Source organism: Lissotriton vulgaris, chromosome 4_1, assembly GCF_964263255.1.
Source record: "Lissotriton vulgaris chromosome 4_1, aLisVul1.2, whole genome shotgun sequence".
Taxonomy (NCBI): domain Eukaryota; kingdom Metazoa; phylum Chordata; class Amphibia; order Caudata; family Salamandridae; genus Lissotriton; species Lissotriton vulgaris.
In genome coordinates, this window is record NC_141691.1 from 282,278,106 (window position 1) to 282,301,734 (window position 23,629).

At 48.8% G+C, this 23,629-nt stretch overlaps 1 pseudogene; it reads right to left on the bottom strand.

Moving 5' to 3' along the window:
- Window positions 1-13,526: 13,526 nt before the first annotated feature.
- On the bottom strand, window positions 13,527-14,113 carry LOC147718658 (large ribosomal subunit protein eL24 pseudogene; annotated as a pseudogene).
- Between the last annotated feature and the right edge of the window lie 9,516 nt (window positions 14,114-23,629).

The window sequence follows — 23,629 nt, forward strand, 5'->3', positions numbered from 1 at the left end:
CGGTAATTACCTATTCTGTAATTACAGAATCGGTATTCCCTATTGATTCCTATGGGCTGTGAAGCCCATAGGAATGAATGGGAAATACCGATTCGGTAATTACCGAATCGGTAAATAACGACTTTTGCAAGGGTGCAGGGGGTGTCACGTTGACACCCTCTGGCACCTCAAAAATAGGCATGTGCGCCATGTGGCACACAGACATGCCCTAAGGGCATGTCTGTCTGTCACATGGCTAGGTGTGCATGCACACAAGTGCATGCACACCTGAATTTGGTATTTTAACACCCAATTGGATTGGGTGCTAGAATACCAAATTTCTAGGGCCTTTGGGACTCAGAAGAGTCCCACCTACATCTCAGATTTACCGAATCGGTAAAAATACCGATTTGGTATTTTACAGAATCGGTAAATTTACCGAATAGGTAAATTTACTGATTCTGTAAAATAAGGCCCCTACATACCATTTCTGTAATACCGGTCGGTAACGGCCGAAAATACCGATTTCCGGCCGTTACCATCTGGCCCCAAGTGCACCCTGCCGCGTCGGGAATCGAACCCTGGTCCCGGGTCTGACCTCTGCTTCAGGGTCTGCCTGCTCTAACCAGTGAGCCACACTTCTCCATGATGAGATGGAGGACACATGCATAAATGTGTGCATACACGGAATTGTTGGTTGCTTGCGTCATATGAACTGCTACTGACTAACGTGACCATGCTATTGCTGCTAAGCCTACCACTCAGTAAACAAACTTCAAACCGCTTCTATGGAGGGGTGGGATAAATAATAACTAACTAAGCATTCAGTGACAGAGGAGGCGTCATGTAGACCATTAAAAAAATATGAACTAATACTATCCATCCACCACTATTTCACTAAAGGACAATGTAAGGACTAGACTCTAGCAATAGCATTAACTAACTTCAGTTCTCTAAAAACTCTAACATCAATAATCACCAGCCCAAGCTAGCGCAAAGTTACAAACCAGTAAGAGAAGTGGCGCGCAGCACCTGTGTCATACAATAACAGAAGATTTTGAGACGGAATTGATCTGCAATGTAACTAAGAGCACCAGTAATCGTGTTACTTATTCGTCCAAGAATTATACACAATACTTATACTACTATATTATATATTAAATTATTAATATTACTAGCTACTCACCAAGTACCATGACCTCGACACTTAGCAGCTCCAACAGGTCCTGCTCCATGTCCAGAATGTCTGCCCACCGGTGCGCCAGCTGCTGGTGGGTGCGCCGGATCTCCGAGCGACGGTAGACTGCCCGGCGCACCTTTGCCCACCGGCGGTGACGCTCCTCTGGGAGGTAACCGGAGCCTGGCCTGCCGCCTGCTGTCAAGGTCATGGGGAGGTGGCGCTGGATGAAAAAAACCAGGGCGGCCACCTCTGCCTCCCCGAAAAGATTCCGGACCTGCACCCCTGCAGGTCGCATTCGGCCGCAAGGCAGCCGGCTCTTGGGCGCAGGCGCCTTGCCCTTCGAGCCGGTTCTGTTGCTACCCTTTGCCATGGTTCTGGTGTGGAGGTGGAAAAGAAAAGTTAGAACAAAAGGAAAAAAGTTAGGGGGAAGAAGTCGGAGCTTCAATAAAGAAGTAAAATAAAACAGTAGAAAAGTTTTTAAAAAGTTGGAAAAGTAGAAATAAAATGCAAAATATAAACTTAGGGACAGAGAGAGATAGATGATAAGTAAAAAAAGTAATAAAAACTGTGAAAATAGGTAAAGATTGCAAAGATAAAAGGTGGATAGAAAAGTAGGCCCAGAATCATAGCAGAGAGTGTGAAAAACAAGATGGCTGCGCCCATCGCGACCACGTGGGTAAGTTTGCGCACGGTTTCACAGGAACACACACTTTGTCAGCGTGAACAAGTAGTTGTGTTCCCGAAGAAGACGTGCACCACGCGAACACGTTATACATGACCTAGAAGAGGAAATAGGGGACGCGAGCGGGCAGAACAATTAAAAAAACAAGATGGCCGCGCCCATAGCCCACCACATGGGTAAGGTTGCACGCTACAATCCCCCGAACATGCAGACAGCGCCCCGAACATGCACAACGCGCTCCTGAGCAAGAAAAATGGCTCACGAATGGGTCCAGCTAGCTACTACGCATGCTCGCGAAGCTCGCGTAGTGCAAGAATGTATTCACGTAGCTTCGCGTAGCGCGACTACGCGTACTACGCCCAGGGTTACACACAAGTCATCAGGAATTCAGAAGGTTGGCAAAAGCCATCACAAAATGGCTCTCTCTTCAATAGAAGACAGGGCCAGCCTCTGCTGGATGACCCTATGCACCTATAAACAACTGACATCCCAGTGCTATTTAAACAACCCCTACAATGAAAGGACAAAGCAGCAGTTCATGAAGCTGATAATGGGGGTCATCCCCATTGCTGATCATCTCCCAGCCTGGAAAAGGGGCAAGGTTCAAGCAATGTGTCGTTTCTGCATTCAACACAAAGAGGACATAACACATTTATTGTGCCAGTGTCCCACCCTTCTGGAGGATAGAAGGGCTCTGCTACGAAATGGGTTGGATAGCAAAAGAGATAAGGTCCTGCAGAGGCACAGTATTGGCCTTCTTTGATCCTTAGAACATTATCCTAAATTGTGCCTCGGTTAAATATACTGACCGTTTCTCTAGGCAGATTCAGGCTCAGAATTATGCATGCGTGGACGTGTGCTAAGAAGGCTCCGTCCAGCCCAACATTCGTCCATTGAATATCCTGGCTTTCCTGAGTCTTGTGCCTTCTTGGTGCACCCTGCAGAGCCGCATTGTCCATATCTTTTCCCTGTGGGGTTTTGGTGACCCTGCAACAGAATTTGGTGGCATAACGGTCCATTGATGGGGGTGAGGCCTGGTGGACAGGAGCGGAGCAGCGGGCTTGTCCTGCAGACGTCCGGAGGCAGCTGGTGGGTGCGCGGTGATGTAGGCACGCCCACTGACAAGAGGACCGGATCCGAGAGCCCTGGGAGCTTTTGAGGGCTCGGATCGCACTGTGTGCTGCTTCGCAGAGAGAGTGGTGCCGCCATTGCCAGCAGAGTCCCGACGGTCATGTCAGACTGTGTAGTTGGGGCACATTGCTCCTCTTCTCGCATTGAGGGGATTTGGCAGGTCTGCAGCATACATCCAGCAGAGCCGCATTGGCCATATATTCACCCTGTGGGGGTTTTGGTGGTCCTGCAATGGACTTTGGCAGCCTAACAGTCCCTCGATGCAGGTGAGGCCTGGTAGACACGAGCGGAGCCGGGGGCTCGTCCTGCAGACGTCCGGAGGCGGCTAGTGGGTGTGCTGCGATGTGGGCCCACCCACAGGTGAGAGGACCGGATCCGGGGGCCCTAGGAGCTGTTGTGGGCTCGGATCGCGCTGTGCATTGCTCTGCAGTGAGAGTGGTGCCGCCATTGCCAGTGGAGACCCGACGGTCAGATCAGTGTAGTTGGTGCACATTGCTCCTCTCCTCGCCTTGAGGGGATTTGGTAGGTCTGCAGCATTCATTGATGGCCTCCTTGACGGGTTTGCTACCTGACTGCAGCTGGTGAGCCTACTTCGCTGGTATCCAGAGGTGACCGGTGGATGTGCGGTGACCTGGGCCCACTCACTGGCATGTGACCAGGATCTGTGGCAGCAGGTCCAGTCCGGGTTGAGAATTGCCCTGCAGGGAGGGAGAGATCTGAGGCGCATTAGCAGTTGCATACCCGGCGGTTGGATTGCACCGCATAGGTGAGACAAGGGCCGCAGCCTGTGACCGGGCCTCCCTGGGGTGGAGGTCAGTCGGTGTGAGTCGTACTTGCCGGTCAGGGCGGCATGCTCGGTGCCTGTGGTGGGCCCATCTTCCTCTTGAAGCATTGGGGCTCGGCGGTGCAGTCAGCCCACTAGGGGGGTAGAGGGGTGGCTCTCATTCCCCAAGGCTGTACTCTCCTGGGTGCATCAGCGTTCGGTGGGACCGCATGGGCAGTTGGAGGCATGGGGGCCACCCTCTCTTGATCACACGGAGGGGTGTGGGCAGCTTAGTCGGGCCGCAAGGGTAGCGCCTTGTGGAGGTGGTGTGTGTCCCAGTTCCTCCCCCATCTCCGATCATCTGGCGTTCTGGCGCTGGCGATTGCCTGGTCCGTGGGCGGAAGCCTGACATTTGCAGGGTCTCATCCTGCTCTTCCCCCTCCTTGAGTGGTGCTGTGGTGGGGATCGGCGGTGCAACTGAATTGCGCGGGGAGGGCTGAGAGGTCCGCATTCCGCAGTTTGGTATTCTGCCTCCTCCCCCCCTCTGGTGCCGGGCTGGAGTCACGGGGTACTCACTTCGGCAGTCAGTCGGGCTGCGTGGGCCTACGTTGGTCCGCTAGGGGTGGGGACCGTGGCTGCAGGTAGAGTGGATACACGGCCCTATCAGCTCTCCTACTGGGGCATCCCCTGACAGATAGGAGGCCGATACACCTTTGGGGTGGGGCCCTTGGGAGAACGAGTTGGCTCAGTAGATCTGTGGTGCCTTTTCGTTGGTGCCCCCCCTGCAAGTACTGGTGATTCCTGCACCTGGTCCGGTTCCTTCTGGGCTGCCGGGGGTCTTAAGGGGCATTCATGACGAGGGGCCAGGGAGGTGGCGGAGCGACCTCGCAGGGCCCCATTGATAAGTTCACCAGCCCTGGGGTGGCGGCGGGGGCCTCTGGGGGTCCCCGGGAGCAGTGCCGGACAATGCGGCCCTCATGGCCGTGATAACTCAATCAAGAAACATGTTGGATGCAAAGATTGGGGTAGTTGTTGCAGATGTCATGCTGCTGCGGCAGGACCTGTGCAATGCAGTGTACTGCATCACTGATGCTGAGTCTCGGACCTCGGGGTGGAGGATGAGGTCACTGTGTTGAAACAGAAGGTCACCAAGATGGAGACTGTCCAAAAGGGGCTGGCGCTCCGCTTGGAGGATGCGGTAGGGAGGGCTTGATGCAACAATCTCTGGTTTGTTGGTTTTCTGGAAGGCTGTGAAGAGGGCAACATGAAACGCTTCTTAATGCAATGGGTGGAGAGCTGGCTTCCCTCTGAGGCCCTATCCCAGAGTTTTGTTGTGGAGCGGGCTCATAGAGCGGTAATCCAGAAACCCCCGGTGGGGTCTCGCCCGTGGCCTGTCATAGCTAAATTGCTGAATTACCTTGATCGGGACGCTAACCTGGAACAGGCTAGGGCCAAGTAACCTCTGCAGTACAACTCATGCATTCTCATCTATCCGGACTACACAAGTCTAGTCCAGCAACAACAGCAGTCATTTATGGCAGCAAAGGCCCACCTCAGAGACCTTAAGGTTCCATACTCACTATTGTACCCGGCACGCCTGCGGGTAGTGTTTCGTTCCCGCAACCATCTCTTTGACACCCCAGAGGAGGTGTTTAAATGGACAGACGAGACAGTGTGGGTGAGGAAGCATACACCACCTGGTAGAGACTCGGATTCCTCATCAGGTGAGAAGGCCCGGAGGGGCTCCCGTGTTCAACAACTGCAGAAGAGTATCAGGCGTTCCCGCTCCCGGCGACGCTCCAAGTCCTGCGGCACCTCTTCACAGGGGGGCTCCTCCTCAGGGGGACGGACACTTGAACCCTGAAGTGCGCATGCTATTGCTAGGGGGAGTCTTGTTGTAGGCTGGTCTCCCCGCCAGAATCGGACTGGTCGGAGGCATGCCCAGTGGTTATGGGCTGTGAGTTGGGGATCCATTGGTGGGAGCAGTCTCCATCCCCCGTTGGGGTGTGGGAACTAGCCCTACCGCGACAGATACTTCAACGTTTTTTGAGGCATGGGGTCTTTTTTTTTGGATGGGGGTTGTTTTGGTTATCGAATCGCACGTTCACTAGATGCCTGCTGCACTGTATACCTGCGTCACCACAGCTTGATATCCGTGTTAGGAGTAGCTGTGCCCCCCATGGCTAGGGAGTCTGATGATGGCCGGGTAGTTCTGGACAGTCTCCGCATTGTCAGTTGGAATGTGTGTGGGGCTCTGGATAAGGTCAAACGCGGGGTGATACTCCACCAGGCAAAGAGGCCGCGGGCCTACATTCTCTTGCTGCAGGAAACGCACCTTCTAGGCTCAAAGGCCCTTTTTCCTGCAACACTATGGCTACCAACAGGTGTTCCATACTAGTTTCACATGGCGTTCGCGGGGAATGGGATTCCCTATGTGCACTCGCAACACGGTCTGACACGCAGGGGCATTACATGTTTATCAGGGGTAAGATTGGAGACTATGCTTCCCCTCCCCTGCAGTGTAATCTGATGGAGAAGTTGCGTTCCTTGTGGGTCGTCATGCCAGATGTGTTACCGTGATGGGTGGGGACTGGAGCGATGTTATTGACTTAGCCAAAGATAGGACCTGGGTTGGGGGTAACCCTGGGGGTGGCCATCCCACAAAGCTGCATTCACTGGTGAGGGGACTGGATTGGGTGGATGTGTGGCATCGCTTTCACAGGGATAGGAGGGCGTTCACGTACCACTCGGCAGTCCATGAATTACTCTCCAGAATCTGCAATTTTTTCGTTCCTAGTGGGGTGGTTGGTAGAGTGGAGTCAGTAGAGATCTTGCCTCGTGGCCTTTCCGACCACTCACCAGTATCTCTTGAACTCTGCGTGGGCAGAAAGAAGCAGCCATTCCAGTGGCATCTGTCGGTGTGGCATCTACAGAACAAAGAGTATGGGACGCATATGAGTGAGGCTATAGCCCATTTCCTGACAGACAATGAGGGGTCCGTGGCAGGGGCTGCAAAGTTGTGGGAGGAGCTGAAACCTACACTATGGGGGTGGACATTTCCTGGTGCACTGTGGCCCGTAGGAAGGGGAGGGAGGAACTGACATGTGCAGAGGTGGAGTTAGAGGCCCTCAATCGCCAGAGTTGGGAGGCAGGGGGAGACCTTAATGTGCAGCAATTGCTGTTTGCCCAGCAGACGTCTGCCACCCTATTGATGGATGAATCACGTCAGGCCTGGCTGACGATACGCAGCAGGTTATATCAATGGGGGATATGTCCAGCAAGATGCTGCATCGACTCTGCCAGGGCACCTTCCACGCCCAGGACATTCCGGGTATTTTAAACTCGGCAGGGACACCGATTACAGAGCCCACCGCTATAGCAGAGAGCTTTGCCGCTTATTATGCAGACTTTTATGCAACTCAGGATTGCCTCTCAGAGGCCACCATTGACAAGTTTATAGCAGACCTACCGGCCAAGGCGGTGTCGGACGAGGTACATGACCAGCTGGAGGTCCCTTTGACAGATGAGGAGCTGGGTACGGCCTTGGGGGAGCTCAATCCTGGCAAGGCGCCCGGGCCCAATGGGTTTCCAAGTGAATTCTTTTGTCGCTACAACGTGCAGCTGGCCCCATATTATTGGGCTGTATTGGAGGATGCTAGGGAGAGGGGCTCGCTCCCTCCTGATTGGAGGAATGCGGAGGTTGTGGTGTTTCACATGCCTGGTCGATACCCGGAACAACATGCCTCATATCGTCCCAATTCCCTCTTAAACTTAGAGGCCGAAATCCTGGCAAAGGCATTAGCCAATCGCCTTCTCCCCCACATCCCTACCCTAGTGTATCCAGATCAGGCGAGGTGTATGCCTCGAAGGGTGACCAGACATAACATAAGGAGGGCGCTTGTGGGGGTCGCGGCCATGCGGCAGATGGGAGAACCGGAGGCCCTCCTCTTGGCGGACATGAACAGGGCATTGACATGACTCCCTGAGCTAGGTTTATCTTTTTGCACTGTTGCAGCACCTTAATTTTGGCCCACGCTTCCTGTCTTACATCACGCTTCTGAATACGAAGCTTACTGCTTCGGTTCGGGTAGTTGGTGCAACCTCCTCCACCTTTTCAATAACATAAGGAACAAGGCAGTGGTGCCCCCTGTCTCCATATCTCTTTGCTCTCGCTATGGAGCCATTGGCGGCATGGGTGCGCATAGATGCACAGGTTCGGGGATTCAAATGTGCTCTGGGTGTGCCAACAGAATTGCGCTCTATGCGGACGATGTTATTTTCTTCCTCACGACTGGTTGGAAGTTACGAGTTGGCCAGTGGGACCCAGCCACTTGCCTGACATGCGCTGGACTCGCGCTGCTCGCACTGCTCGCGCTGCTCTCCGCGCTCTTAGCGCACATTTTAATTCTGTTCTAAATCAATTTTAAATTGTTTGTGGCTCACGACTAACCTCTTTTGTTGTGCAGGTTTGCCGCTATCTTTTATCCTGGACAGCCGCCCACGCAGGAGAATAATTCCTGCAGGGTCGCGCTGTTTGGCCGCCATATTGGGTGAGGACTCTGAGCAGGCGAGCGGTGCAGCGCTCGGCCCCTCACGACCTCAGCCCATAAAATGGCAGCGCAGCGGACGGGCGCAGCGGGCACGCCGTCAGCGCGCCGAAGTCGCCTAAGTCGCCTAAGTCCAGCCCGTCCTGTCTAAGTCCAGCCCGTCTGCGCCCGTCCGCGGCCGGACGGGCCCAGGGGCTAGGGATGCTGCCACTCCTATATTTTATTCCCCTTCCGCTCTTAAGCGCCTACACGCCTATGCCAGCCCTCTCTCCCCTGATACTTGGACTCGTATCACATCTCTCGGCATTGCAGGCACTCCACTCCCTCATCTTGTGTCAACGCAAGCACTCATCGTCCCGGCTCCTACCGAGTCACAGATACGGGTTCTATATCTAAACACCCGCTTTATGGTCAAGCACCAAGCTGACATTCTGCACTTACTCATGACCGAAAGTCCTGATGTCCTATTGTTATCAGAGACCTGGCTTACCGACGATTCACTCCCCGATATCCTAGCTGCGTTACCCCCAGACTATTTTTTGTTGAATACCAACCGATCTGGGGGTCGCACCGGGGGAGGGGTAGCGGCGGTAATACGCAAGGATCTCAAGATTATCACCTCTGCTGCCATGACTCTACCGGAAGTGGACACCCTGGTCCTAAGTCTTGGGACTGAAGTAGGGGCAGTCACTCTTATGGTACTCTATCGCCCTCCCCACTCTATGCCGTCTTTTCCCTCATCTTTCATCGATCAGCTAACCAACATCACTACCTCCTCCCCCCGCATCGTCATCATTGGTGACTTTAATTACTGGTTCCAGCACGAGGACGCCGGCCCGCATGCGTCCGAATTGTTCGAGGGTCTTTCAAGCCTGAATTTCATTCAACTAGTCAGGTCTGCCACCCATAAGGGTGGCCACATCCTCGATCATATTTGGACCAATGGGGTCAAATCCTCTCGCCCACTAATAACACCTTGTGTGTGGTCGGATCACTTTTTGATCGACACCACAATTTCGGCTGTTGGCCAGATTAGGGTGCCCCCGCGGGAGGGCGGCACGGCCCGTAAGTGGAAGGCTGTCGATTCCCCCAAACTGTTGGCCCACCTGTCCCAAACTTGTCCCCTGTTACCCAATGACACAGGTACCGACAAGCTTCATGGGTTGGTGGTAGACTGGCTCACTACAGCCAGTGACATTTTTGCCCCCTTAACTAAGTTCCCCCAATCTCGGCACAGCAATTCCCATAAATGGTTTACTTCCCATCTTAAATCCCTCCACTTGGAACTCCGTCAACTTGAGCGTAAGTGGAGGAGGGACTACTGCCCCCTAAGTAGAGATGCCTATGCGGCCGCCCGCAATAGGTATAAACTCGCCACTCTCGCAGCAAAAAAAGCTTACGCCTCAGGAAAAATTCTATCTGCCCCCCTGCCAGTCTAAGGAAATTTTCAAAGTCCTTAATGAGTTCACCTCCGACCCTAGGACGCTCCCTACTCAGGCCCCCACACAGGAAGCATGCAACACTCTCAGCACCTTTTTTATTGAAAAAATTGTATTGATCAAGGACACCATCCCTGTCCCTATTCCTGGCGCTGGTTCTGTTCCCCCCCCCACAACACCTCTTCATTTACACAATTCCCCCTTCTAGACCCTACCTCTTTGGCCGCTCTTGCCACTCGCATTAAGTCTGGATTCCCAGACGACTGCTGCCCCCCTTCCATACTTCGGGACATCTGCCACTCTCTACCCGACTGCATTCTCCCCCTACTAAACTCCTCTCTTTCTTCCGGTACGGTGCCTGGCTCCTTCAAGGAGGCCGTGCTGGTGCCCCTCCTGAAGAAGCCAGGGGCTGATCCCGCCGTCCCGGCGAACTACCGGCCTATCTCCCTTCTACCTTTCTTTTCTAAAATCCTGTAAGCCCATGTCACCACCTGTCTTTCACAGTTTATCGAGAGTTCCAACTTTCTCGAGGCCAACCAGGCCGGCTTCAGACCCGGCCACTCTACGGAGACAGTGATCTTGGCCGTGCTGGATGCCTTGAGAGACGGGGTCGACAAGGGTACCCCCCAGGCCTTGGTATTATTAGATCTGTCAGCCGCTTTCGACACGGTGGATCATAACATCCTTATCCACCGTGTCGAGCAGGCTGGCATCCAAGGCCTGGCGCTGACCTGGGTCAAATCCTTCCTGACCGGCAGGTCTCAGACCCTCAGCTTGGGCACTTTCAGGGCCCCTAGGGAGCACTCGCCCTGCGGGGTCCCCCAAGGCTCTTCTTTATCCCCTCTTCTTTTCAATCTTGATCTTCGCCCCCTTCTTTTTTCCTTGAGGCAGTGGGACGTTACCGTGTTCAACTACGCGAACGACCTGCAACTCATCTTTTCTCTTAACTCCCCCTCTGCTATTCCCAACTTTCAGGCAGTCATGTCCCACATCCTCCAGTGGATGGGCCACAACCAGCTAAAATTGAACCCCGGTAAGACGGAGCTCCTCCTTCCCGGTAGGAGCGCCACCTCCTGGGGACCACAATTCTGGCCGGCGGAACTTGGTCCCTCTCCCACTCCTGTGGCCTCGGTGAAGAGTCTGGGGGTCACAATTGACTCCGGCTTATCCCTTGGGCCACAAGTGGGGATGGTGGTCTCGTCCTGTATCTACCAGCTGCGCAGGATCAGGAAAGTGGCATACCTTCTTACACCTGATGCCCTCCTGCAGGTCATCATGGCCCTCGTCCTCTCCCGCTTAGATTTTTCTAACGCGATCTATCACGGTCTGCCTAAAACATCGGTGGCCAGACTGCAAGCGATTCAAAATCAAGCGGCAAGATTGGCCCTAGGGATCCCTAAGTGGCAATCTGCCAGGCCCCTCCTTGCCAAACTCCACTGGCTCCCTATCACTGCAAGGGCAGCCTTCAAGATCGGCTGCCTTATCTTCAAGTCGCTAGCCGGACCCTGCCCCGCCTTTGTGAAATCCCTCATTAGACCCTACTGCCCATCCCGGAATCTGCGATCCTCTCATCTTCACTTTCTGACTGTCCCTTCTTACAAGCTCTGCAGATCTGGAGGCCGATTTGCATACCTGGCCCCCAAGCTCCGGAACTCTTTCCCTTTTCCTCTTAAAACTTCTCATTCTTTGACTCTCTTCCGTAAGTCTTTAAAAACTTGGCTCTTCCCCCAATCTGGTTAGTCCCTCTGCTTTCTCTACCTCCAACCAGCGCCAGGAAACCCATGGTGTCAGTGCGCTCTATAAGCACCCCTTACAATACAATACAATACAATACACGGCTGTTGACAGAACGGGACCGCGGCTACTGCGCACTATGCAGCTCTTACGTCGGGACTGTACATGAATCCTCGTAAGTCCACAATCTGGGCCCTGGGCGCCTGGGCGTCCTCGGTCCGGGTGGCGTGGGGGTATTTAGAGGTGTTTATTTCTGACCTGATGGCCATCGCCTGGGAGAGCAAGGTGGCTCCAGTGTGGGACTGAGTTCGCTCTGACCTTAAGTCCTTGTCCCGCATGCCTCTGACTCTGTTTGGTAGGTCAGTGATATTTAAGATGGTGGCACTGCCTCTGCTTAAGTATCAGCTGCAGAACCACCCGTACCCGATCCCGTCCAGATGGTTCGACAAGTGAACTCAGAGCTTGGGCAATTTCTATGGGAGGGGGACTAGGTGCGCGTCGCGCTACGCATGTGCTTCCTATCCGGCTTCCGAAATTCTCTCAAAATACCAGGCGTCGCATCTCCTGATTCTAAATGAATGGTGGTACGGGGACTCCTAGCTGCTGGCCAGATGAGATGGGTCCCTTACCCATCCCTATAAAAAAGTACAAGAACCTTGGAATCTTGATAGATGATAAAATGAGTTTCAGGGACCAAATAAAGCAGGTTGCCTCCACCACCTCGTACATCCATAAATCGTGCAAAAAAAACATGCCCTTGTTGCCCAAGGACTCACAACAAACGTTAGTATCTGCCCTCATAATGTCTAGACTAGATTATTGTAACAGTCTCTACCTTTCGGTTCATGAAGGTTTAATGAACAAACTGCAGATGCTGCAAAAATCAGCAGCTAAGCTCTTAACTGCCATCCCAAAATACAAATCCATTGCAACCAAAATAAGACAACTTCACTGGCTTACTGTCAGCAAGCGCACGCAATTCAAGTCACTCTGCCTTGTGTTTAAAGTTCTGCATGGCATAGGACCGAAATTTCTTCAGCAACGCTTTACTTGGTATAAGCCCAATAGAGCTTATAGAGCCCAATAGAGAGTTTATGGTCAGTGGGCCATAAACTCATCAGCATCCCTCGAGTAAAAAAAGCAATCTGGGGTGGAAGAAGCTTCACGATTAATCCAGACAATTCCTGGAACACACTACCACTGAGGATTAGAAACATCCACAACCTTCTGCCATTGAGAAAGGCACTGAAAACATGGCTTTTCGCAATCTAACTGGTTATTCCTACGCTCAGCTCTCAACAGGTCTTCTCTTAGCACCAGGACACCTTTGGGTATCAGTTTGCACTTTACAAATACATATACATATAACATTAACATTAACATAGGAGCGACCCGGCATACGCACTGGAGCAGCTCCTAATGGGGCAACACTTGTTACTCCTACTTCTCTACTCAGCACCGCTGAGGGGCGCACGGGTGGTCACACGGGTGGTGTTCGAGGTCTGGAGGCAGGCCCTGCGACGCATGGGTTGTTAGAACACCCTGACTCACGAGACACCCCTGTGGAATAATGGGCGCCTGCCCCACCTGGCGGCCATGCAGGGCTTCCGGGGATGGGACGACATAGGTATCTCAAGCCTGTGAGATGTAATGATGGGTACGACACTCAAGCCCTTTCGGGACCTCCAGAGGCAATTCCATATGCCCCAGTCGCAATTCTACCAGTACCTCCAGTTTCATCCCGCCCTGGCTCCTTATCTGGAGGGTCTAGAGTCTAGAGTCTAGAGTCTCTCCCTGAATTCAACCCGTTAGAGGCAAAAGTTTTTTTGAGGGACCTACAAGACAAGAAGATCTCCTGGATATATCAATCATTGGTCACTCATTGTTCCTCTTCACTGCAGAAGCTTTGGGGGACTGGGAGGCTGACATGGGCACCCTGGAGGAGGAGGATGGGGGGGTGGCCATAGCCATGCTGCTCCGTCTGGTACAGTTTGAGTACCTCCACAGGGTCTACTACACTAGGACGCGACTGTGGAGGGTGGGGATGATCACTTCCCCTGAGTGCAACAATCCAAAGAAAAACAGCAATCTAATTTTTCCACCAAGGCATACGCCAAACCAAGGGGCTGTACAATTTACAGTTGCATCATTTATATTTGAATACAAATTCCATTAGCGTTTTCCACCAACACGTGGTGCTTGAGTCTTCATAGGCTTAGCAAACTTTTGCTTGGGTGCAGATTTTGAAAGCGCCTTTGCAGCGGATGTGGCGGGTTTTTTTGTTGCTGCTTTTGCCTTCTTTGCTTCTTTTGCAGCCCTTATTGCCTGTTCTCGCTGTGCTTTTCGCACCTCTGGCTTTTGATTTCCCTTTGCCATTATTTCAGCCAAAGATGCACCAGTAATTGCCAGTTGGAACTTGACAGCACAGCGGCTGCGTTTTTTTAAAAATTTCTTCAGATTGCCCCTTCTTGTGCTTCCGCCTGTAGAGGACAGTCCAGTTTATTTGTCGAGGATTCCTCTTTGAGAGGAATGCAGACTCGCATTTTGCATTCAAAAATTGGAAAACCTTTCCATCAATCCTGGCATAGCGCCGACCGTGTCCAGGATAAATTTTATAACCACTGAAACTGCACAGTTCCACCTTCATGACTGCAACAAAATGTGGCTTTGTTGTGGTAGGGAGGAGGGCAATTTCATACATACTGTTTGGCAGTGCACATCCCTGGATCATTTCTGGAGGGGAGATATTTGCATGCTTCTCAGAGGTTCTGGGGTGGGAACTTCCTCGCACGCAGTAGTTTGATTCGGCAGATGCCTCTGGTGTTCAAAGCCCTGCGTTGTCTATGCGCATTAACAAATAAAGTTTGTTTGCAAAGAATTGTGCATTCGTTGTGCTGGCAGACAATTTGACCACTACTGGGCCCACGCCACTGACCCTTCCCCCAATGACATTCCCCCCTGCCTACTGACCAACATTCACGGCCCAGCTCATATAAAAGGATTATGCACAGAAGGTGCTTATCTATTTGCATAAACTTTCCCTATAAACATATTCTATTCTCTGGTTAGAGTAATGATGGTAACTTCCTGTTTTTTTAATTTTATACATGTATGCACTTTATATACTAGCACCGCTGTCAACTAACTAAAAAAGAGGCAACCTTATGGAATATGTACACTGTGATCTGATGCCACCTTTTCATGTTGCAAAGGTTTTATCTAATCATGCAATAAAGTATTTAATAGTAGAGAGTGTCTTGTCGCTGTTTGAGATGTGTAATAATTTCCCTTATTTCCTCTTACTTCAAGTAGGCATTATTATTTGAGGATAGGACTAATATGGATATCTTAGTAGATTGTGCTTTGCATAAAAAATGAAGAAAGTGTGTGCTAATGCATCTCAGGAATGCCATCTTGACACAAAGTGGCATAAAGTATTTGTGTAGTGACAGAATCTGAACTTAAAAAATTATGGGGTAATGTCACCAGTCTAAATCCTAATAACATCAAGGGTGTTTGGGGGGATTCTTTTACGATGCTACCGGCAGTTGTTAAACCTGCTGCCCTTAAAAGAAACCATCTATACCCCATGCATAGGGTATACATAACACCAAGAAAACTAGTTAAGATCACTGGCCTAGAATATCATTGCCCTAGGTGTAAGCACCCGGCGGTGGATGATTTTCATATGTACGTGGATTCCCCGGGGATAATACATTTTTGGATTAAGATCCAGGAATTTTTGGAGGATTTGTTCCATCAACAACTGGAGGTCACCCCTGGGACTATTCTTTTTGGACTTAAGACAGATTACCATCTTAATGAATTGCCTTCTAAATTTAGCTTTTATGTCATTATCCTGGCAAGGCGCGAGATATGTAGGGACTGGTAAGATGTAAATCTGCCGACCTTCACAGAGTGCCTGAAACATATAATTCTTACAAGTGAATCTGATATGGCATGTGATAGCACAAGTTATGATAAGATCTGGGCAACCCTCGTGGCTTGGCGTAACAGGTAACGGTGTTCCAATGATTTTGCCCAGGCACGGTTGGTTCTTTGCCTCCAAAGTAACACAGGCTCTTTGCGGTGGTGTGAAATGGAGTGGACTAAGAAAACAGTAGTGGCTTGAGGGATTTACATTTTTCTCTCTACATTGGTCTTAAACACTAGGGTCGGAATATGTTGGCTAATGGAGAGAGAATGTGTTGCTTCCCGTCAAGAATGCCCAACATGGTGTATGAGGACACAAAAAAATAACAAAAAAAATATTTGTGTACTAAGAAAAAAGCAAATTTTCACTACAACATATCTTTTGCTGTGGATAGTAATTTCTACCTCACACAGGTAGAAAGCCTTAGTAAATTTGGGCCAACATGTGGAATTTAGCAGGTGTGCAATTACAAAACCATTCCGAGTTTTTAACCCATGAACTAAGTGAATGCACACTGAGGTGTGTAGCTTTAGAATGCATGTGCTAAATTGCACATTTTTTGACATTTTTTCCAGCACAAACCATGGGGTGAAAAACCAACAATTGTGCAATAAGCATACCAGTTCATATTTCTCGGTTACTTTTTGCCCCAAATTTACTTGATGATTAAAATGAAGGGGGATATTTACAAGAAAATGCCGGAGCGTGGTGTTACACCAAATTTGGCTAGGCTTCACTCCAACATTTTCAACAGGCAGTTATGCACCTTATTTGCGAAAATACGGTGTCCCCCTGCATTTTTCCTAGCGCTGGTGCTAAAAACACTGCCTAGTGCCAGCACAGGCACCCTTGCGCCATGTTACAAGGGTGCCTGCGTTGCAGGAGACTTTTTTATGTTGTAGAAGGGGCAGCTTCCTGCACATCAACAATCAAGAGTGGCTCTTTGCTCTTTCCATGTATGCTGCAGTTAATAATTTATCCTCGTATCACCATACTAAGACCAGGTATTACCTGACCTTAATTAATGGTGCTGCCTCAGCCTTGTTAACATGGGGCAGCATCAGAAAGCAATGGTTATTGCGGTGGGACGCCGACAGTAACACCCATTGCCCGCTCATTTGCCGAGCTTTGAAAGAAGTGACGGCATTAGGGGCCTGTGAGTATGCCCCTAAGTCTATACAATTATCACCAGGTGACTACAAAGATGAAAGAGCGAAGGCCCACTGAGACTTGCTGGTCCCTTACTATTTTGGAAACAAATATTTTCTATATGGATCTAGGCCCAGATGTAGGTAAAATAGATTTACCGATTTTTAATTACCGAATTCTACCGATTTGGTAATTAAAAATCGGTAAATCTAAGGGGTGGATATGTAGGAACATCCAGATGTTCCTTTTACCGAATCGGTAAATATCTGTATTTACCGATTCAGTAAATACCGACCGGTAATGCCCCATTCATTCCTATGGGCTTTGAAGCCCATAGGAATGAATGGGGCATTACCGGTCGGTATTTACCGAATCCGTAAATACCGATTTTGACAAGGGTGCAGGGGGTGTCACTTTGACACCCTCTAGCACCCCCAAAAAAGATTTGGGGGCCATGTGGCAGGTCTGCCTGTCATATGGCACAGGTGTGCATGCACACATGTGCATGCACACCGGAATCGGTATTTTACCATGAAGTTGGACTTCATGGTAAAATACCGATTCTGTAAGGCTTGTGGGACTCAGAAGAGTCCCACCTACATCTCATTGTTACCGAATCAGTAAAAATACCGATTCGGTATTTTACAGATTCGGTAAATTTACCGATCGGTAAATTTACCGAATCTGTAAAATATGTGGCCCTACATACCATTTTGTGAATCTCGGTCGGTAACGGCCGAAAATACCGATTTTCGGCCGTTACCGACCGACCTACATCCGGCCCCTAGTAACAAACTTCTGTTTATCATATGACAAATAAGTGTTCACATAATATTATTTGCATTAGTTTCTTTTTTTTACCGTTCAGACTGCTAGAAAACTCAAAGACAACGAGCATTGTCCTGAACTCGTCTGCAAAAGTACACTTCGTTTAACAAAACGATTCTGCCATCTTTAAGGCACGTCATTCTGCCTTGGGGCAAACCAGTCACAGAATCAAAAATCTACGTACAGATATCCTGAATTTATCAGTGCTTAAATTACACACTTTTTAATAAGACAGATAATGTGTAAGGATTACTGCACCATTTGCATTTGAGTGAATAATTTAGACCTTTTGAAATTCAAATACAAAATCTAAATAATCCAAATGCAAATGATATTCAAATGAAGTGTCTCGGAGCTGCAGCCATCCTAACGGATTTCCCTGGCATTGTGACCTTCTCTGTGAAGCATCTGTCACCCTTTTCAGTTTGTAGTTCCCATGTGCCTTGTTGGCTTTCACATTGACCTGGAAATAAAGTAGGTTAAAGTTTCAATTTATTCTCTGTTATATGAAGACGTCTAGCTGCCAGTTGTTCAAATGAAAAGCAGCAGTCTGGATGTGCGAGAGGCAAGCAAACTGTATCACAAATAAACGATTAAAGTGAGTTAGGAAATAAGGCGAGACTGAATGATGCGATGAAAACACCACCTTCATTGCTCGGCAGACCTATCTCGCATGATGTTGATTCGATAAAAAAAATGGTTGCACTTTCTTAAGCAGGAGCATGCTGAGCACCTTTACCCTGTGCCCAAATAGGAATTGATTTCTCTTTATCCAGAGTCCTGGATTGTCACATTCACAATTATCTGCCTCTTATAAAAACACTGAGCATTCGGAAGGTTCCTCTCCTCTCAATTGCCATTTCGGATGTCTCACCGAGTTATAAATAAAGAAATGGCTGTAAAGAATCTGGCGGCGTTGACCAAAGTCTTCATGACAAGTCGACAACAATGAGGGAGCTCAGTGGAGGCGGTGGAAGTAACCTTGCATAATCATCTACACATTGAGTAGCTTTGCACACGAAGAGTCACTCTGAGCTGCTCATGTCCCACTCGCCAGCAAATTAGCCTATACCTATTCCGAAGCATCAGTGGTGAGGAAAGTGTCATGTCAGCTGATCACTTTTATATGCTGAAGAGTCTGCACTGTTGCACTAGCCTTCGGTTCAAGGGGGAATGGGGGCGGGGGGGGGGGTTGTTTCTTACTATAACTTGGGCCCCAGCCATGCACTGCTTATGACCTCACATATTACATCACTCATGAAATGCTCTATGACATCATTCATGACATGATATATATTCGCTGATCAAAATAAAGGTTAATGTTAATATGACATGTTCAGCAACAAAGGAACATTTTAAACTATAAAAACCTCCCAATTAACTGTAACTCATGCCCTAAGGTATCTATATTTCACTCCACAACATGCACAGTTTCCTCATCATTAATTTCACTGGAGATGTTGCAGTGATCATTCTAATGATGTCATAGAGAATGCCATGATTGATGTAATATGTGGGGTAATTAGGAGTGTATGGTGAGGGCACGAGGTATAGTTACCTTAGTGCATGATTTTTTAGTTGTAGTTACTTCAGATAACTATAACTATAACTGGTGAATTTCAGTGGTTTTCAGATTTTAAAACTTGCTGTCAATGGATGGGTGGAAGGGCATGAATGTAGGCTGCGCCCTGCAGCCAACCAAACGCTGCGTGGTGGGGAGCTGGCCACAGAGCCTCCGCCTTAGGGACCCTACCCCACAGTGTATTTTCTTTAAGTGGAGGGGGCAGCTTGGCCCCCTACCCTAACCTATTATGTCCCTGGAGACCCCAGGGCCATATATATAAAGGGAAGGACAGCCTTGTGTCCCCCCTTCCTGAGCTTTAATAGGCCCTAGGGAGCCTATGTCCCTGGGCCTTTTTTATTTATTTTATATCCCAACATGCACAGGGAACAGACACAGCGCCACCCATATGCAGCCACATAGTCTGCTTCCCTCACACACAGTTCAAGTTCAAGTTCAGTAATTTGTATAGCGCACTACTCACCCAGAGGGTCTCAAGGCGCTTGGGGGAGGGTGGGTGCATTACTTATCAAATAGTCAGGTTTTTAGCTGCTTTCTAAAGGAGAGGTGGTTCTGTGTAAGGCGGAGGTGAGTGGGGAGAGAATTCCAGGTTTTGGCCGCTAAGTAGGAGAAAGATCTTCCTCCCATGGTGGTTCTATTGATGCGCAGAATTGCGGCAAGGGCTTGATTGGATGAACGTAGTTGGCGGGTGGGTGTGTAGAAGGACAGTCGTTTTTTTGAGGCATTCGGTCCTAGGTCGTAAAGGGCCTTGTGTGCGTGGGTGAGGAGACGGAACGCTACTCTCTTGTTGACGGGAAGCCAGTGGAGATCTTTCAGGTGACTGGAAATGTGGGCCTGATGGGGGATGTCCAGTATGAGGCGTTTTGGATGCGTTGGAGTTTTTTTTGTAGTTTGGCTGTGGTTCCGGCGTAAAGGGTGTTTCCGTAATCTAGTCGGCTAGTGACTAGTGCGTGGGTGACTGTTTTTCTTGTTTCGGTGGGGATCCAGCGGAAGATTTTTTTGAGCATGCGTAGGATGTTGAAGCATGAGGATGAAACAGCGTTGACTTGTCTGGTCATCTAGAGGGAGGACTCTAGGATGAAGCCCAGCGTGATCTGTAGGTATGGGTGCTCTGCCCAGAGCCGGTGGCCACCATGAGTAGTCCCATGCAGAGGGGGACGATCCTATGATGAGGACTTCCGTTTTGTCAGAGTTTAGTTTTAAACGGCTGGTCTTCATCCATTCGGCTACTTCTTTCATTCCTTCGTGTAGATTGGTTTTGGCGCTGTTGGGGTCTTTGGTGAGGGAGAGGATTAGCTGAGTGTCGTCAGCGTAGGAGATGATGTTGAGGTTGTGTTGACGCGTGATGGTTGCGAGGGGACTCATGTACACGTTGAAGAAGGTGGGACTGAGTGATGATCCTTCTGGAACGCCGCAGATGACTTCGGTGGCCTCTGATTTGAATGGGGGGAGGCGGACTCTCTGTGTTCTTCCGGCGAGGAACGAGATGATCCAGTCCAATGCTTTTCCTTGTATTCCGACGTTGCTGAGGCGCACAAGCTGAAGCAGTCCGAGTGATACACATACACATGTTTGTTGAACACAAGCTGAAGCAGTCCAAGTGATACACATACACATGTTTGTTGTTACCCAAATAGTATTCAGCTTGGCGCTGAATGACAGATCTTTATTGTTACCCGAATGGTACTCATGTTATCGACCTCAGAATGATGAAAGTCTGAGAGGACTATTTGTGTTGAACCTTTTAATATGAAGTCATGCAGGGACTCCTGGGATGGATGAATTAATCAACTGAGTCCCCAGCTGCAGATCAGTGAGCAAGTCACTCACTGCTGAATATATGGACATAATCTGCAAGCTATGGATTCGAGTCACTGCTGGGTCAATTCAGCCTTTAGTCTTTCGGAAGTGGAGAACAAGCTAATTAAACCAAGTAATAATCAGCACTGCTGGGGGGTGCCATACTCTGGTGACTCTGCTTCACTTCCTGTGTCATACATATGAGCTGATTAGTCCTCGAATGAGACTAGCTCCTGACACAATGAGCACAGAAGAGAGATATATGTGAAACCTTGTGTTGAGTCCATCTCTGGGAAGGAAAGACAACAGAGGTGAGGGGGGCAGGCAGCCTGCTTTGCCACCAGGAACTGTGAGCAGGGGGAGAAGCTAGGGAGCCCCGCGTGACCGAAGGAGAGGAGGCGGATGAAGCATGGGAGAGGGAGGGTACATGCGCCGAGCAGGGAAAGGCACAAGGATGAAATAAACAGTGCGACCTCACGGCATGCAGCAAGAATTTCCACGTCTCTCATCGCAGTGAAAGGGAGAGCGGATTTCCACTTACATCTGCACCAAGAAGATTTCCTTTGAGCGACCCACCATATATTCGTCGGGGGCAGCGGGGGAGCCCTAAGGCCCCTGTGGCTGCAGCTGGCTTTCTACATGCCGCAGGACCCAGCATTGCTCACACCAACAGAGAGCAGCTTCTTATGCCTGCATCACTGAGAGGTCATTAATTGTGCTGTCTGGCCAGGATTTAGATTTTTGCCAAATTTGGTGTAAATGTATTAATTGGTTGGGTTGTAGCTGTGTCAAATGTTCCTATGGAAACATATATGTATACAGGGACTGACAATCCAAAGGCGAAGGTGGAGTTATGATGATGCATTGCTTATAAACTAACATACTACATCACTGACGGTATCTGAAAGCTATCTTATACTTAAGTTAGATGTTACTAATGGCTGGTGAATTTTGGTGTTTTTTTCATTAAAAAAAGTAGTTTATTTCTATTTCAAGTCATATGCATTACTCCACTTTAACCTTTTTTCAAATGATATATTACATTGTTTGGTGTTGCTTTGGAGACTTACCTGGTTGTTGAGCATGTTAAAGAAAAATTATTGATTTGACTGTTTAATGTGAACACTCACATTCTCAAGAGGGTGCTGAAAACCACTTGGGGTTATTATTTAATTCTGCGTGTCATGAGACTATACTGTGGTGTTTCTTATTTTAAATAAGGGTGTTGAGCTCACATTTCTAAAGTGTTTTTAATTTATTTATTTTAAGTTAATGTTTGCGACAGTGACCAGCCATTATAGGAAAAGAAAACAATCAATCTGGCCACAGCAAATAGTAAATGTTGCATATATTCGAATCCTTATTTAGCCACTGTTGATCATTCTGAATTTCAATCAGTCCGTACCATGCCATCTGCCAAGTATGAACATTGTTAACCCGTGGTGCCATCAATGTTTCACATTCCTTTCAACTTGTGTTGAGAAATCCTTTTACAAACCTCCTGGGACCCGATGTTGGTCGCCAATTACCGGTCGGTAACGGCCGATTTCGGCCATTACTGACCGGTATTTGGGATTTGACATGTAGGTAGGCTTAATTTACAGAATCGGTATATTTACCGATACGGTAAATTTACGATTCTGTAAAATACCGATTCGGTAAATACAGATGTAGGTGGCACTGAAAACAGTGCCACAGGCCATTACCGATTCGTTATTTACCATGTAATACTATTACATGGAAAATAACGAAATCCAGTGTACATGCACATCTGTGCATGTACACCTGTGCCATGTGGCACACAGACATGCCCTAAGGGCATGCATGTGTGTCACACGGCACACAAGGCAAATTCAGGGGTGCAACAGGGTGTCAAAATTACACCCTGTCACCCTTGCAAAATCGGTAATTTTATCGAATCGGTATTTACCGATTCGGTAATTGACATTGATTCCTATGGGCCTGCAGGCCCATAGGAATCAATGGCAAATACCGAATCGGTAAATACCGATTCAGTAATTACCGAATCATACAGATTCGGTAAAAATTACAGAATTTTTACCTACATCTGATTTACCGAATCTAGAATACCGAATCGGTAAACTTCGGTATTCTAGAGTCGGTAAATCAGTTTTACCTACATCTGGGCCATGGTTCTTTTTCTCAACAATGAACAAATTGCACTGGTGCAAAATTTGCTGGACTGCATTTTTTGTTTTGCATTGCGTGAATGGCAGATGGTACATGAGGATGTTACTAAGGATTAATTCTGTTCCTGTTAATGTTTGATTGCTTATACTGCATTGCGACTCCTATTGCTTCATCTTGTGGGGTGTTGGTATATAACTATTCAAACTTATAATAGGTGATTAAAGGAATGCTGCGAATAGTCTTAACGACTAGGAATAGCTCTAGTTAGCATTCCAATCCATTGTTTTATAGCCCACCAAGCAACCCCAGATTAGATTCAGCTAAATGCACATCAGCTTTTAGGAAATAGTGACTTGTAAAATACATTTTTTCAGTGGTTGACAAAGATTCAATTATGTGACTTATTTTTGAAACATGCTAAGCTTGTGAATGTTTGCAATTTCAACATGATCTGTTTTTGCTCATCATATTAACAGTATCTTTCGCCAATTCTAACTGCAAGGATGCTCTCCATTGCACTCTCCTGCAACAATAACAGAAACTGAAAATTATCCCATGAAATCCATCTCCCAGTACTAAACTGAGATAAATGTAAAAGATTACAAAAGAGAATAAACATGATTTTCTTTTTAATGTGGAGATAGGGCTCAAGCAGAATTGCTTCTATAGTGAGATGCGCACCTACATAACGATTCTGGTGCAACCTACAAAATCTCAGGTAACCTACTGA